Below are 17,415 nucleotides of genomic sequence, written 5' to 3'. Positions count from 1 at the left end.
ATGTTGGATGAATATGTCAATGACAAAGGATCAACTCCAAAAGAAATTGAGAGAATTATTTTTGGGGAGTTGCATTGTAGTCCGAGCTATTAGAAGTGTTGGAAGGGCGGTGTAATTACAAAAATGTAATCTGGGGTATCAAAATACGAGTATGTTATCCTACCAACTTATACCTACATGGTTAACTCGGTAAAGTCGGGTTCCATCAATGCAATTATAGTTAATGACGAGAAGAGTTTTAAATTTTTTCTAGCTTCCGGACCTTCAGTTTGAGGATACTCTCACATGAGAAACGTCATTTTCGTCGATAACACATATTTATCTGACAAGTACAAGGGTGTGTTATTGAATATCATCACATAATACATCTAGAAGCACATATATCAAATTGCATATTATGTGGTGTCAATAAAAGTGATGTATTGTGGAAATTCTTCTTTAAGAAGCTACAACTGATAGTAGCTGATGATCTGGAGTTGTGCATTATCTCTGATAGACATAAGAGCATATCTAATGAAATTGTCAAAGTCTATGAGCATGCTCATTAGTGTCTATGCATGCGACACCTCGTTGAAAACCTTCAAAAAAAACTTACCATTAAAGAGACTACCTTGATGTATTCTTTGATATCGTCAATTCATTTGTATCAACGAGTTCAATGATCATTTCCAATACTTCAAGAGTAAACATTCCATAGTTGCTGCTTTTTTTTTTTGGAGGAAATACGATTTGAAAACAGAGTAAGGCATATACACTGCTAGAAAATATTAAATTTTTGACGACCAGTGTAGTCGGAAAGTGGTCGGAAATTAAGGTAGTTCCGACTACTTTCCGACTGCTTGAAGGTAGTCGGAATATAGCTTGTCGAAAACATATTTCCGACTACTGTAGTCGAAAATTTTTGACTACTTTAGTCGGAAACGTAGTCGGATATTTAATAAATATTTATTTAATAATTATAAATATTTCGACTACTATAGTCAGAAATTTAATAAATAATTATTTAAAAATTATAAATATTTCGACTATAGTTGTCAAAAATTTAATAAATAATTATTTAATAATTTTAATTATTCTGACTACTATAGTCGAAAAATTAATAAATAATTATTTAATAATTATAATTGTTCTGACTACTATAGTTGGATAGTTAATAAATAAATATTTAAAAATTATAATTATTTCGACTATTATAGTCAAAAATTTAATAAATAAATATTTAATAATTATAATTATTTCAACTACTGTAGTCGAAAATTTAATAAATAATTATAATTATTCTGACCACTATAGTCGGAAATTTAATAAATAATTAATTAATAACTATTATTATTTCGACCATTGTAGTCGAAAAATTAGTAAATAATTATTTAATAAATATTTATTTAATAATTATTATATGACATTAGCTTACACTGCTTTCAGATTATAAATGACATAACTAATGTATTTTTCACAACAAGATCAAACACGATAAAAATTTATAAATACAACCACTTTAAATCGTTCAAAACAAACATCAAATCAAATAGTTTAAATATCTAAATGTCACAACCAAAAATAAGAACAATAACTACATTCTAATTATCATCATATTCATTATCTTCCTCATCATGAAATACTTGCAGCATGTGCTTCTTAACCAACTCCTCCAATTTATCAAATTTAGCAAACTTAGCATCATTAGCTGCACATTTCTGCATCAATTCCACAATTTGCTTTTTCATCGCTTCCATTTCTTCCATAGTTTGCAAAGTAGAAAAGGAACTGAGAAACAACGAAGGACTACTTGAGGATTGGAGATCCCCTGTCCCGTAGGTTCTACCTTTCTTTGGATCACCTACCGCAGTTGTCCACATATTATTCAGTTCTGCAGGTGATGGTTGAACCATGGTACCATCCTCTGAAGTAGGTTGGGTTTGACGCCACTCTTCTATGCTTTTTTGAAATTCTTCCTGAAAGAAAAATTATTTGTCAGTATGTAAATAAGCAAAGTTGAGTAATAATAAAACAATGTATGGAAAAGTTATTATCTTACATATGCATTCTTAGCACGCGTTTTGACCCAATCTCCTCTTTTACCGTCCTTGTTTTTCTTCCTATGCGTCTCTTCGTAGACATCAATAAAAGGGCACTCTTTTCCCTCATTTTCATATTCCTACAAAATTTTAGAAAAAGAGATAATGCAGGTATGAAGACAAGTCCGGGAGTTCATGAATATAATACAAACAAATATGAAATATGAATAATAATCAAAGTATGGAAAAACCTATATTATATGCTACACATTTTATGCAATCCTTAGATGAAATTAGGCCCTGTTTAAAATACATTCTAGCTATAGTACTAGCACAATGTAGTCACAATCCTTAGAGTTATATTGATTGGTTGGACCCCAACAACGATTAGGATTTTTAAAACATGGGTGCCCCATTAAAAAATATGGGAAAAATACTTTTAATGAGAATTGGTCCTTAGTCCTCCAGGTAAATAATTCAAAGCTCACACAAGTCCTCTCTTTATCATTATATCTTTCATCTTTTTTCTTTAATCTTTATTTATTTCTACTTTTCATGCTGAACATTGAGCATGATAACTTTGTTGAAGGTTATATATAACTTATGCTATGAGTTATAAGCACAGTAACCCCTGCTGAAGTTGCTTTCAGCACTCTCCTTTCTGAATAATTAGTGCTGCACATTACCCAGTGTTAGGATAGTGGAGATAAAAACTAAAAATGGAAGTGAATAGGTTAATGTTTGCTAACTTCACTTAATTTTGATAATTGGCCCATTTACTTGGAAGTTAATGAATTCATTTTTTAGGCCAAATCTTATTTACATGGTTCTTATAATGTATTTGTTGTTTACTGTGATTGTCGTTCAGAGACGATCATGGACACCATGATCATGAGTCATACTATGGCGATCGTGATATGTATAGCCTTGTCAAGGTGAGAACATAGTTGGGATTGGATAAGGAACAGAAGGAAGTATGAAAAGAGGAGAACTTAAGGATAGTTAAGATTGAGAAAGAAAACAGAGCTGGTCCACATCATACTTCCTTTTTTCAATCACTGGGCATAACCTTTTGAACTAATTCTTCACAGTGCTATGCCATTGGGCAGTTGTGTGGCATTTGATATCATTTTTATCATGCCATTGAGATGACACAGATATTTATTTTTCTGTAGATGATGGAAGATTTGATAGCTCCTATCAAGTTGGAGTCTCAGATGAATACTTCGGATAATTTGTTTACCAAGATGGTAACTGGCCTGAAAAGACCTGCTCCTGTAACTGGAGGATGTCGAATAGAAGGTTTTGTACGTGTTAAGAAGGCAGACAAGTTATTGATGGGAGTTGGTAAAGAATAAATGGACATTTGTTTGTTTAAACAATTATTCTGGTGTGTTAGTACTGAGTAAAGGACATGATGATGCTTAGATATAGATTATGAAAGATATGATGTGGTTTCAGCTGTTTGACATAAATGTCTGGGCATTAAGATTGTTGAAGTGCTGATGCGTTATTATCTTGCTAATCTTAAATTATTCGACAAACTAATATATCAGTTTATGTTATGTACTGTTCAGGTTCCTGGAAACCTCGTCATATCGGCTCATTCAGCAGGTTATTCATTTGATCCTTCTCAGATGAACATGTCACATGTAATTTCCAACTTTTTGTTTGGTAAGACAATAACTCTGAAGGTTATGAGGGATATCAAATTGCTGCTACCATATTTGGTCCCTGTTTGAAATTATGTCCGACCTTAGATATCGCTAGTGTGACTAGAATCAACTTGTATGAAACAACACATTTTTTTGAGGTTCACAAGAACAGTATGTCAGGGAAAGAACACAAATCTTCTAAAGAAACCCCATGTCTGAAGGCTAGTGTTGATGGAACAGAATAATCTGTTGAATGTAATTCTAGTATAAGCTGCAATCCTAAAGGCAAGATAAGCTTAATTAGAGTGCGAAGGCAAAAGAATGGGAGGTATGGTGCTGTGATTAAAGACAAAATTAGTTTGTACAAAATTATAGTGCTTTTTTTACCAGGATAGATTCATTATAGAGATGGGTCAGCCTAAAAGAAAGATAGACTTATCAGGGCTAGCAGGGGTACCAGACCTGCAGGACTCAATTGATTTATTACAGTTGAAGTGGTTGGCTAGACCCCAGGCTTCTTACAGCCATCCGTTGGTTAGGGAGTTTAATTCTTTCTACGCCTCCTCTATATATCTATTTACACCTAGGGAGAGTAAGGTCATAGAGTATGTTGAGTATAGAGGATAGAGGTTGGATGCAGACAATGGATCTTTCTAAAACCATCAGGCAGTGTGATACAAGATCAAGTTCACAATAAAAGAAATAAGTAACAACAAGAGCAACAGGATGTCAAGAATGCTAGTGAATTGAAATAGGCTACACACGGCTTCACTAGACTTCAAGATGAACAACAACAAGAGCAATAAGATGTCAACAATGCTAGTGAATCGAAATAGGCCACATATGGCTTTACTAGACTTTAAGATGAACAACAACAAGAGCAACAAGATGTCAACAATGCTAGTGAATCAAAATAGGCCACACACGGCATCACTAGACTTCAAGATGAACAACAACAAGAGGATAACAACAATAGTGAATCGAAAGAGCCCCACATGGATTCACTATATCATGTTTTAGAACATTGAACTAAACTGAACAAATAAAAAATTTAAGCTAATATTACCAGTCTTCGTCGGTGGGTAGCGAAACTCATGGAACCTCTAGTGTGTAACGATCCACCCATTTGAGATGCTCTATTTGCCTTTGCCCGTTCCCTCTTTGTCCTATATTTAGGAGTATCTCCTCTTTTCAAAAATTGAACCCACACATTAGCATTCAGCCAACCAGGTTTTTCCAAGTTCTTCCGGGCCTCATACAAGTGTTCTTTGATCCGTTGAGGTGCTTTGAACTTGAAAATGTGTTGTATTTCATTATTATTACAAGAATTCCAAGCACACTTTGTATGTAAAATAGTTTAATAGTTGTAAATTCATCTTTGATAGCATACTGAAATGGTAAAATCTTTGATTTTGATTATACCACAAACTGATTCCACATAAGCACTCTGATGTTGAGTCGAATCTCGTTCCAACTACCCCATTGCTCCATGTAAAATGGTTTAATTTCTTTTATAACCATATGTCTGCCTCTATATGCGGGATGAACCTGCAATAAATTATATTAAATTATCTTAGCATTTGAAATTTGTAAAAATTATGGAAAAACATAAGATTTACTTACCCATTACCATCAGGGGCGATAATTAGCCTCCCGTTGCCGTCATATTCTACTACCTCTTTAAATTTTAAAATCTAGGAAGAAGATGTTGTAGCATTAGACACTGTAGCACTATCAATGGAAGGCGATGTTGATGTGCTGGGACCTTCAATTCTCAATCCAGAAAGGCTAGGTGTGGATGATTTTGAAGTACACATAAAGACCTACTATGTAGATTATTATGGGGAGAAGAGGGCTGGAACTGGTGGGGCGGCGGGGGCATAAAAAATACATTTGGTAGTGAAATAGTTGCCCTTGGAGGAGGAATAATATTTATAATAGCTGATTGAATAGTTGTGGTAATAGGTGTTGGTGATGGTGTTGTATATTGACCTGCAGGAAGATTATCAGGTCCTTTCTTACCTTTCTTGCGTCGTCCATTACCATGACCTTTTGATGCCATTGATTTTCTTTATTAACCACCTGCAAAAAAAAAATCACAAAATGGAGTTAGTCTGTGCTATGCTGCCCAGATATGTTTCTTAGATTAAACAAAAAACAAGGCTATGAACTCATTAGCTGTATATAAGGTTGTGGTACAGAAACAGGAATGATTAAGGTTTGTCTATTCAACTTCTACTCAAAAAACAAATGGTAGGGTTGGATCCCACTGTAGTGATATAGTATAGATACAGAAAAGTCTAGCACAAATGATAGTTTCAAGTAAGTCATTTTCACCCTGTACAGAAGGAGGAAGCAGTCTGATTCCATATGATGTAGATAGAACAAGCATACAGATGAGTGCAGTGTAATAAGAAAATGCAACAAGACAAGCAAATCATATTGCATAGTTACTGGCACTACAAATGTTAACAAAGAAAAGACACTATATTGTCAAGAAAAATAGCAAAAAGCAGCAGCTAAAATACAACTCAAGACCTTGTTACAACATATTACTACTATTAATAACAACTCAATCCTCGTCACTTGTTTCATAGTCATTCATCAATTCTTCCTCATCACTTGTTTCATATTCATTCAGCGATTCTTCCTCATCACTTGTTTCATTTTCATCAAGTAACTCTTCCTCGCTTATTTCATTATCATCAGTTGGATCTTCCTCGTCCTTTGCCGCAGATGTTCCTTCTCCATAATCATGAACATTCAATGTAAGTTCAGAAGGATCAAATTCTTCATATAGGCCTTCGTTATGCTGCAACTCACCTGTTAATTCATCATCTACCCTTTCTTCAACACTTGAAATGTCATTCTGATACACTATATTTAATGGATTCTCCACTACAACTCTACCCACGGGCTTTGTTTTTATAACTACCCGCCATGCAAATTTATTCTTTCACGAAGGATAAGGAGCGTAATATACTTGTTTCACATTTTGTGCACTGACAAATGGATCATAGAGTCCATACTCCCTTGTACGCTTAATTTCAACTATTTTGTACTGAGGGTGCACCTTTGTACCTAACCTAGGCATAGGATCATACCACTTACACCGAAAGAGAACCAATTTTTCTTTGGCCAAGCAACATGATAATCGAGTTCTAAAATCTCATGAAGCACACCATAATAATCAACACCGCCATCACCTTTCACCCAAACCCCACTATTGTTGGTTTTCTTGCCCTTAGAGAACTCTTCTGTATGAAATCTGTACACATTGACAGAGTACTTAGAAAAATTTCTGACTTTAGCATCAGGTCCCCAAGCTATATCACGTAAAAATTGGCCATTTGGGCATAATTAAGTGGATTATAAACCTATAAAAAGTTAAAAAAGTTAGAATTTAAATATACATGAGATTCAACAAAAGTGTAAATCATGTTAAATATTTAAGTTACACTTAAATATTCTCTAAACCACACTAAAGACATAGGTTAAACAGCAACATCCCCATGTAAAGCCACGAGGTAGCTGTCCGACAAAGTTATGACTTTCATTAGTTAAAGCTTAGATAGATCTTGAATGATTGTCCTTAATATAAATATACTCACTTATAAAAAGACAGGACCTCGGGACAATTTAATAATACATGTATTGTAGCAGACTTAAGCTTCGCCTCATTCAAATATCGAAGTGGACCACATTTCAGACTTCCTTTACCTGGTTAATTGAATATTGAAAATAGTGGTGCCGAAGGATCTATATTGTCTCCATCATCATGCCTATTAGGACGGTTTCTCAGGCATGGTACATCATGTTCAAAATAATATGAACAAAAGTAAGAGGTCTTTTTAGCCAAATAAGCCTCAGCTATTGATCCCTCAATTCGGGATCTGTTTTTAATGGTCCTCTTACATTTGCCAATAGTCCTGCATAGTATGATCTTTTAGATGAAATAATATTCAATTAAAACATATGAAGGTAAATGTTAAAAGTCAATACCTCTCAAAGGGATACATCCATTGACACAGAACATGCCCTCCAAGTCGTGCCTCTCGTACAAGGTGAATTGGAAGAAGCTCCATATCATTAAAAAAACCAGGTGGAAAAATTTTTGCCAACTTGTTTAAGGTTAAGCGAATGTTGATATCCATCAAAGATAGGTTCTCCTCCCTAAATGTGTTAGAACATAAATCTTTGAAAAATAAGCTTATCTCTGTTATGGGCTTCCAAATTCTATTGGGCAATGCACAAAATGCAATAGGCATCAATGAATCCATGAAAATGTGACAGTCATGGCTCTTCATAGAGGCCAACTTTCCTTCCTTCATATCAACACACCTAGACAAATTTGATGCATATCCATCTGGCATTCTCAAATTATTAACCCAATCACAAATCACTCTTTTAACCTCCAAAGTGAATGTGTAACTGGCCTTGGGCTTCTAAATCTTATTGTTTAAGTATGTCAGGTACAACTCACTGCACCGACAATACTCCTTTAAGTCTACCTGGCCTTCAAGTTATCTTTTGTTTTGTTACTAACATCCATCACTGTATTAAACAAGTTGTCAAAAAAGTTTTTCTCAATATGAATGGGATCCAGATTATGAGGCAGAAGATTATCCTTCCACTAATCTAACTCCCAAAATATGCTTCATATAGTACAGTTATGTGTAACACCATAGCCAGGTATCTTGGATGGTGCAGACTCTGTTACCTTAGGCAGATTCCTCATTCTATCCCAAATTTTTTCTTGCGATAAAATTGGCGGTGGCTCCTCAAAATCAGTCTTATTCTTCATAAAATCACTAGTATTTCTCCTAAATTCATATTGCATTGGCAAGAAACAACGGTGATAGTCAAACCATGAGTTTTTACCCCCATGTTTCAAAGTGAATGCTTTTGTATCTTCCATATATTAAGGACAAGCTAACTTATCCACAGTCGACCACCCAGACATCATTTCATAAGCAAGAAAGTCATTTATAGTCCACATCAAAGTAACACGCAATCTAAAGTTTTCTTTCATTGATACATCATATGCTTCCACACCTTCATGCCACAATAAGTTCAACTCATCTATCAATGGCTACAGATATACACCAATCAAAACTTTTGGATTCCGAGGACCAGGAATAATGCAAGTTAGAAATATATACTGACTCATCATACACATTTCAGGCAGGAGATTATAAGGAGTAACAAACACTGGCCAACATGAATATGGTGTAGCTGAGACAGAAAATAGAGTGAATCCATCAGTAGATAATCCCAACCTAATGTTTCTTGGTTCACTAGCAAAATCGGATACACACTATCGAAATGCTTCTCCATCTGATGGATGACATAAAACACCATGTGGTCTTTTATGTTCATAGTTTCATCTCACATGAGGGTCAGAGCTCATTGAAGCATACAACCTCTTTAACCGTGGTATAAGGGGTAAGTAATGCATCTACTTCATAGGAAAATTATTCCCTTTAGCATGTATGACTTTCTTATAATGAGGCTAATTACAAAATTTGCAATGTTCTAAATTTGTATCTTCCTTATAGAATAACATACAACCTTTCTCGCAACAGTGAACTTAGAAACCAACTTCTTTGTTGTGTAAAAATCTTTGGGTAAGTCAAGTTTATTTGGGTTAAGTTCATTCATAAGTCCAATGATAGAGTTCATGCCCACTTGAGAAATTGAATAATCTGACTTAATACTCAGTAACTAAATGGCAACAGATAACTTAGAATGCACTGATCCTTCATACAATGGATGACTAGCTTCCTTTAATTGTTCAAAAAGTTCTTAGCCTTATCATTTGGTTCATTTTGAGCCCCTGAGTGTGTCCAAAAATATCCCTGACCATCTCACTATATCGTGAACTTTCAACATTATTCTCTCTTATTAGACTTTCAACATAATTCTGAAAAGTAAAATTATTAGCAGCAGTACTCTCTCCATGAGTTGTCCACATAGTATTATTCAACATAAAACCCTTCCTATAAAGATGTAATGTAACAACATCTGGACTCAATAACTTGCAACACTTGCAATTCCAACAAGGACACCTAATTGTCTCTTCAATAAGAAAATCATTAAGTGTCATTGCTTTAGCAATAAATTCAGCTACCCCAGCTTAATATTCCTCTCTCAACCCCGCACAATTAGGATAAAGTCTATTATATATTCATGTACGATCTTCATTTTTCATCTACACAAGAACAACGATAATAATAATAGAGAAGAGAAACAAAAATAAGAGAAACAAAACAATAGTTTAGAGATTCTACTACGCAGCGGAAACAAGCAGAAAACTAAAAGATTCAATACAACATAGTAAAGCAGCCAACAACAATAGAATATTTTAATTAAAAGAAGAATTTTTTATCAGTGATAGGAATTCAATCTATGTGATAGCTTCACAAACAAGATAAAAGAAAGGCAAAAAGGGAAACAAACAAATGAGGTAGTGATGAATTTTGGATAATTGAGTAGTGTCTTAGCCCTTATATGTGCCCTTATATGTGAAAAACAAGCAATCTACCTTTCTAAGATAGTAATAAACCAAATTCTTAAAATCAACTTTAACCATGCTATTTAATATTTATTAACAGGTCTTTCTACTTTCCATATGCCATATGAAGCTATAATTTATTTAAGTTTCATCAAGTAGTCACCAGTGCTCTTTAACTGATTCTAAACTTTGTGTAACTTTTGTCACAATGTCTAGATAATGGGTATGTACTGAAAACTATCTTATTCACAGTTCACAAATGTGCCTCTTAGAAGTTTTCAGAAGCCAGTATAGCATACTCAGGAAAGGACAAAACTGAACTTATACAATGACAACACTTGTGCTCCACGTAGTTATATGGTTCATATTTTAACAACTGACACAATACTTCACCGAGCTTCTTTATTTTAAGACTTCAAGTGGTAACCATTCTATCCCTAATGAGAAAGGAGATTACTAAACTTTGTGTAAAGAACTATTTAACAGGAACTTAAACCAAAGGAGTTTGGGACAGACAGAGTTCACTGTATTGTCCACAGTAAAAAATGGAGCCAAGATTTGAACTTTATGGATTCTAAATTCTAGGGTAGCGTTATAGCGACACAAAGTGTTAATGACTGCATTATGAATTTAATTTTCATATATATATTTAGTGAATTTCTTAATACAAACACACTGTTTGAACTAAAACTACTGAATTCGGCTGAACACATATATCAGTTTCTACCTCCACCCCTACAATGGACAAACAACTAGAAAAAGGATTCATATTACTGTAACTAAACGAGGAAAACAAGCATAATGGGTTAACTCATTGTTATTTTGGTAAACAACTAAATTTGGATTTGAACAGAAACGCATACATATGCAACTTATTTCTAAAGAACTCAACAAATATAACTACAATGAGCTGATGAATCTTCAATACAAGTAGATCAAGATTTACAAAAACAAACTCCAAAACAACAATCTTACAAAATGCAGGTCACTATATACATTAATACACTAAAAAATACCCCAAAACTAAAGAACCCCAAATAACAAAATCAAAAAACAGATAAACCCAAGTTACCTTTTTTATTTTTTTTAAAAATAACACTCATGAAGGTAAGAAAATAATGTTCATATCTCAAGGTAAAAAGAGCAAATGTGACTGAAAGTGAAAATTACCTCAAATCAGTGAAATTGATGTCGTTACCACTTTTTGAGAGAGAGATGTAGTCTTCACGACCAATTTTTGAGAGAGAGACGCAGAGAGAAGAGAGCCGAGAGAGAGAACTGCGTGCGTGCCCTAGCTTAGAGAGAAAGAAATTGAGAGAGTGAATCGGGAAAGTTGTGTGTTTAGTGTATATTAAATGCAAATTTTTGACTATTTCAGTCGGGTAGAAAATTAATATGTTTAATTATTTAATATTTCCGACTACTTCGGTCGGTTAGGTATTTAATATAATTAAATTATATATTTAAATCAACTATTTATAAGATTTTCGACTACAGTGGTCGAAAATATATATTTAATTATTTAATTTATATTTTCGACCACTGTAGTTGGAACATTTTTATTATATTTAATTATTTAATATTTTCGACTACAGTGGTCGAAAATATATATTTAATTATTTATTTAAATAATTATTTAATTTTTGTATAAGGGTTTAATTATATATTAAATAAAATATTTATTTAATTATTTATATTTTCGACTATAGTAGTCAAAAATACATATTTAATCATTTATTTAAATAGTTATTTAATTTTCGTGTAAGGGTCCGATTATATATATACTAATATATTCATTTAATTATTATTATTTTCATCATATATTATAATTTATTTTACTTATTTTTAAAATTTTGTATAAGGGACTGATTATACATTTGGTAATATATTTATTTAATTCTTTACATTTATGACTACCGTTATATTTTATTATTTATTAATTTTATTTAGTTAATAGTATTTTCAACTACAGTAGTCAAAAATATATATTTAATAATTTATTTAAATAATTATTTAATTTTCGTATAAGGAACCTGATTATATATTTAGTATTATATTTATTTAATTAGTTATATTTCCGACTACCTAGTCGGAATATATATTTAAAAAATTTAGTTAAATAAATAATTTATTTAATTATTTATATTTCCGATTACTATACTCGGAATATATATTTTCCGAAATTTGCCGCCAAATATTCTGACTGTTTTTTGTGATAAATAGTATTGGAAAAATATTTTGTAAAAAATAAAAATAAAAAAATAAGATTTTCGACGGAAGTAGTCAGAAATTTCCGATTACTGTTTTCAGTCGGAAATTTTTGATCGAAAAATAATGAATTTCTGGTAGTGATATTTTTCAACCAATAAGTATGATGTAATGACAACAAACATCTCTGAGTCTCTTAATTCTATGTTGGTGGTTGAGAGGTAGTACCCCATATCTACAAATTTGATTCCATTTCTTATAATTTGCAAAAAAAATTCAGAGAAAGGGACAAAAATGTTGCCAATTCAAACAATAAGTCTATGCCCTCGATCGAAAAGCACATAAAGAAGAAGATGATCGAAAGAGACTCGCTACATGTTAATAATGTAAATGAGGACGATAATAAATTTACCGTGGTTAGTTGTGGCCTGACGGTAGATATGTATTTTTTTGATCCTCTCCTAACTTTTACCTATTTTTAACATCAAGAATTTAATTTTTGTCTAATGTTTATTTCAGATTTTATTTTATTTTTAGTAGGTTTTATATAAAAAATTGTGAAATATGATTCAAAAAATAAAGTTACATTTTAGGATGTGTTTTATTTATATTTTTAAATAATAAGAGAATTTTTAAAAATATGTTTTTCTTGTAATTTAAATTTTTAAGCTAGTAATTTTATTATTTTATTAAGAGTAAATGCACTATATCCACCCTGAACTATAAACGAAATTGCTGAGACACACCCAAACTTAAAGAGGTCCCTATTACACCCCTGGACTAAATAAAACTGTATTTTTGGCAACCTTATTGCCTATATGGCACATACGCGTGCCTACGCAGGGACGGCTCAACCAATTCCGTGGCTTAAAGCCGAATCGTAATGAGAGGCCTTAAACATTTTAGAAATCTTAAATATAAGCATTTGAAAATAATCAATTTTTTTTCTCTGGTTGAGTATAGTAAAAATTTGTCTTCTACTTGTATCATTGTCCTTCACACTTTTAGTTAAAAAAAATAAATTTAAACTATTAAAAACTGAATAACACTATGTTTTAAGAAACTTTCGTGATTAATATAATAACTTTTTCATGTTCATATTACGCCAAATATTACTTTTAATTTAATTTTCAACCTGACATGTTTAAGAACACAAAATTAAAGGGTATTTTGATACATTTAACATAATTTTAATTTAGGACCACAAGATTTAAAAGTCTTGTTTATTTTCTTACTCCATATTAATGCAAAGAAGATCATTTTTTTTAAATAGAGGGAGTATTATTATTATTAAAATGGGGCCCAAAGGATTGGGGGCCTAAAGCCTTTGCTTCATTGGCTTTAGTCAAGAGCCGGCCTTGTGCCTATGTGGACCTTCAGTGTGTTGATTCACGCAGTGTTCCACGTATGTGCTATGTAGGCACTAAGGTTGCCAAAATACGATTTTAATTGGTCCGGGGTAATAGGACCCCCTTTAAGTTTGACTGTGTCTCAACAATTTCATTTATAGTTCAAGGTGGAAACAATGCATATTCTCTTTTCTTAATTATATTTTATTTTAGGCTAGTTATAAACTTTTCTTATATTTTCTTAATATAAAAATTTAATTAGTTAATATTTTTTATCTTTAAAAAATAAATTATCCTAGTAAACTAGCCACTCCCACACCCTAAAACCATCCTCACCTAAAACCACCCTCACTTTCTCCTAATAAACACACCCCCACGTCCCCATATCACACTCACACGTCTAAACTACACACTCACAAATACTATATATAATGACACACACTTAGGGAAATGGATAGAAAAAAGGACCAGAAAACACTAGATTGAGGAAAAATTTAGAGAAAACAAGGAAAATAAAAATATGAGAAAATAAGAAAAATAGGGACAGAAATCCAAGAGAAAATAAGAACAGAGGGTGAACTAGAAAACAAATTGGTATGTAGTTCGTAGTTGAGTTCGGATTTCATTCGAGTTTTTTGATTACGGTGTTCTTGCTTCTATATTCAATTTAGTTCATCACGCATGTTCTTATCTAATCATGTACTATTATCCTTATAAGTTTTATTGTGAACAAAGCATGAATGCAATCTTTTAAATGGTTTCATGCATTATTTGGTATGAACGGTTGATTTGAAATTTATTTTAATTGTGAGTGGCACATTTAGCTACTTTGAGTTTGAAGTTTGATTTTCAATGTCGTTTGGGTGCCCGAATTTTAATAGTTGAAAAATTATCGAATTCTGCTATTTCAGTTAAAAATAACATGGAATGCATTACAAATTTTCACGTCCTTTAGATGGTATGTATCAATAGATTATACTTATTTTGACATCTATTTCCCATAATCGCTTTCGGTTGCTTTTCTAATTGACTGTAAAGTTTTTTTTTTTATGAAATTTTTACATAATATGAAATTACATGCATGTTAACCTACTAATAGATGATGTCCAGTGGGTGTCTCTGTGTGGTGGATTATTATGTGCAAATAATATATGTGAATGTCATAAAAAGAATGACAGGTTGTATCTTAACATTCAACACAAACAATTCTTATTGTTTAAATGGTGGATTGGACTATCACTCAACGGGTTCCGATGATAGGATGGAGATGATTAGTGAAGTCCATGTCATGTTATTTATTTTTTTCTCTTGTTAAGTGAGTCTTATTCTGTGATGGTGATAAGAATTATAATGGGGAAAGAATATTTTAATGATCTCTTGATGGCAAAAGAAAAGAGTGGTGTGAATCTATCTTCAACGTTTTGCTTCTATTTATTAATGTTCAGTTAATAGCTAGGTGCGTAATGGTGGTAATAATCAAGAGGACAATTCTTTTAATACTAGTGGTAGTTAGTACATGTTCAAATCATGATGTGCGTTAGCTTTTGTAATATTTTGAACTAAATTAAAGTCCTATATTTGGTTTTCAAGTGAAGCCCTTAACTGGAAAGTCATTTTGCACGGAATTGAAGTTTATATTAGGTCATGGACAAGTCCATTTGTTAACTATAATTTTATCTGATATACAAGAAGTGTGTATTTTATCTCCAATTTTGAAATGTTTGTATTATATCTCTAGTTTTAGTTTGAATTTGGTTAGCTAATATACACGTTCCTAAGTTCTGTTCGAGTTTTAGTCGTTTATTAGTTTGAATTGACATAGGAAATGGTTACATACACAATGAAATATAAATATTCACTTTGTTGTTTAAATGTGAAGTGAGATTGCATTTAAATATGGTGACAATGTTTAGACAAATAGTGCTGAAGTTTCAGTCGCGCTCCCTAATTAGTTACTAGCTCGTCTATGTTCAAAATCAAGAAAATAAGTGAGTTTTGTCGGGGAAACTTGTTAATTTGTGGGTTTTCAGAGATTTAAGCTTAGGCAAAATTCTAAGATCCCTTAATTAATAGGTAATATAAGGTGCGAATTAGATAAAAAGAGGGAAACCTCATTTGCACGGGAGCGAGGAGAGTTACATACTAACCCAAAATTCGTTCAAAATTTGAAAGAAAAGGGCAAAAGAGAATAAAAATGGATGAGATAAAATTGTCTCGAGTTTACAAGAGACATCAATGCCTTTAACATTAAACAAGCTTTAGGCACGTTTAATATATTTATCTTGATTAAGAATGCGGCGTACCTTTCTGAGACGCTTAAAAATAATTCAAGGATGCAATAATACACCTTGGCAAAGATGGTCCTGAAATTAATTTTCACTAGTTTAATACAAGAGGTATAGACAGATATTATTAGTATATTAAAAATGAGCGCATCAAGGCCTACAAACATAATTTATTCAAACTAGTTTAAGTTAAGTGTAAGTCAATAAAACAACCGTGATATAACTACGGAATTCGAAGTGTGTCTCATACCTTTCACTCAGTCAACAGAATTCCTTACCCCGTCTTCTATATTTGCAGACCAATAAGGAGTTATTTTCTTTTGATTAGAGATTCAATAAGGTGACTTGGAATACCATAACTCAATTCCAAGTGACGACTCTGTACATAAATAATTTCTATTCAAAACTATGACTTTAATTGGAAAAATCCTTCAACCCTCGATGAAAAAGGAGTGTGACACTGACTGGCAAAGTCAATTTAATTGATAGGGCATATTCCTGTAGAGAATATGACCTGGTAAAAGTATTATGCACTCATTCCATGGAAGCCCTTAGATTGAAGTGTGGTAGCAAATATGATGAAAATATATACGAATATTTCGCGCCCATGTATCTGGTTGAGTCATACTTGCTCACATATACTAAACCCATCATGTTAGTTCTTTCAGAGTTGGAATGGAATGTGGCCCAAGAGTTATTACACATGAAAGTTCCTCCATCAAATTACAGTCCCAAACTTGGAAGGAAAAGAGTGAACCATACTCACAGCGTCACAGAATCTTCGAGGTCGAAACCCGCTAAGAGAGTAAACCAAGTGTTCCATATGCAAGGTACCAAACCACAATAAAATAATATGCCCAGTTTTGGGATAGTATCTCACCTAATTAGATTTTGTAAACCTCAATTTGTATTGTTGCAACTGTCTCTGAATAAGTAATTGACCCGACCCGAACAAGGACCTAGTCGTGTCGAGCGTCTCAAGTCCAACCAAGACCGGAGGCCACCCCCAAACCCCCACCATTAACCATCCTACATCCCATGTCAGATGAATTCCAAACATATAACAAGATAAGATAATGTTAAATTAGAGACATGAATCTAAGCTTAAAACCAAATCCGAAAACCACAACCAATTAACTATCCATTTCCAATCCCAATGCTAATACCAATACCAATACTAACAATAATACCGACACCGCCTATGCCCATAGTAGTTAGACAAAGCCTCTAGCCAGAATCAAAGAATATCCGGTTTGTACATGCCCCTGATCATAGCCAAAACCAAAACAAAAGAACTAACATTAATGAAAAAACAGTCCATAGCATGAAATAGGATCTTTCGGAGTATGAAAGCTCACCACTTCAATCTGACTCAAATCTGTTCTC

This window comes from Capsicum annuum, chromosome 1 (genome assembly GCF_002878395.1).
Source record: "Capsicum annuum cultivar UCD-10X-F1 chromosome 1, UCD10Xv1.1, whole genome shotgun sequence".
In the NCBI taxonomy this organism is placed as follows: domain Eukaryota; kingdom Viridiplantae; phylum Streptophyta; class Magnoliopsida; order Solanales; family Solanaceae; genus Capsicum; species Capsicum annuum.
Note: the sequence above shows the minus strand (reverse complement) of the source record.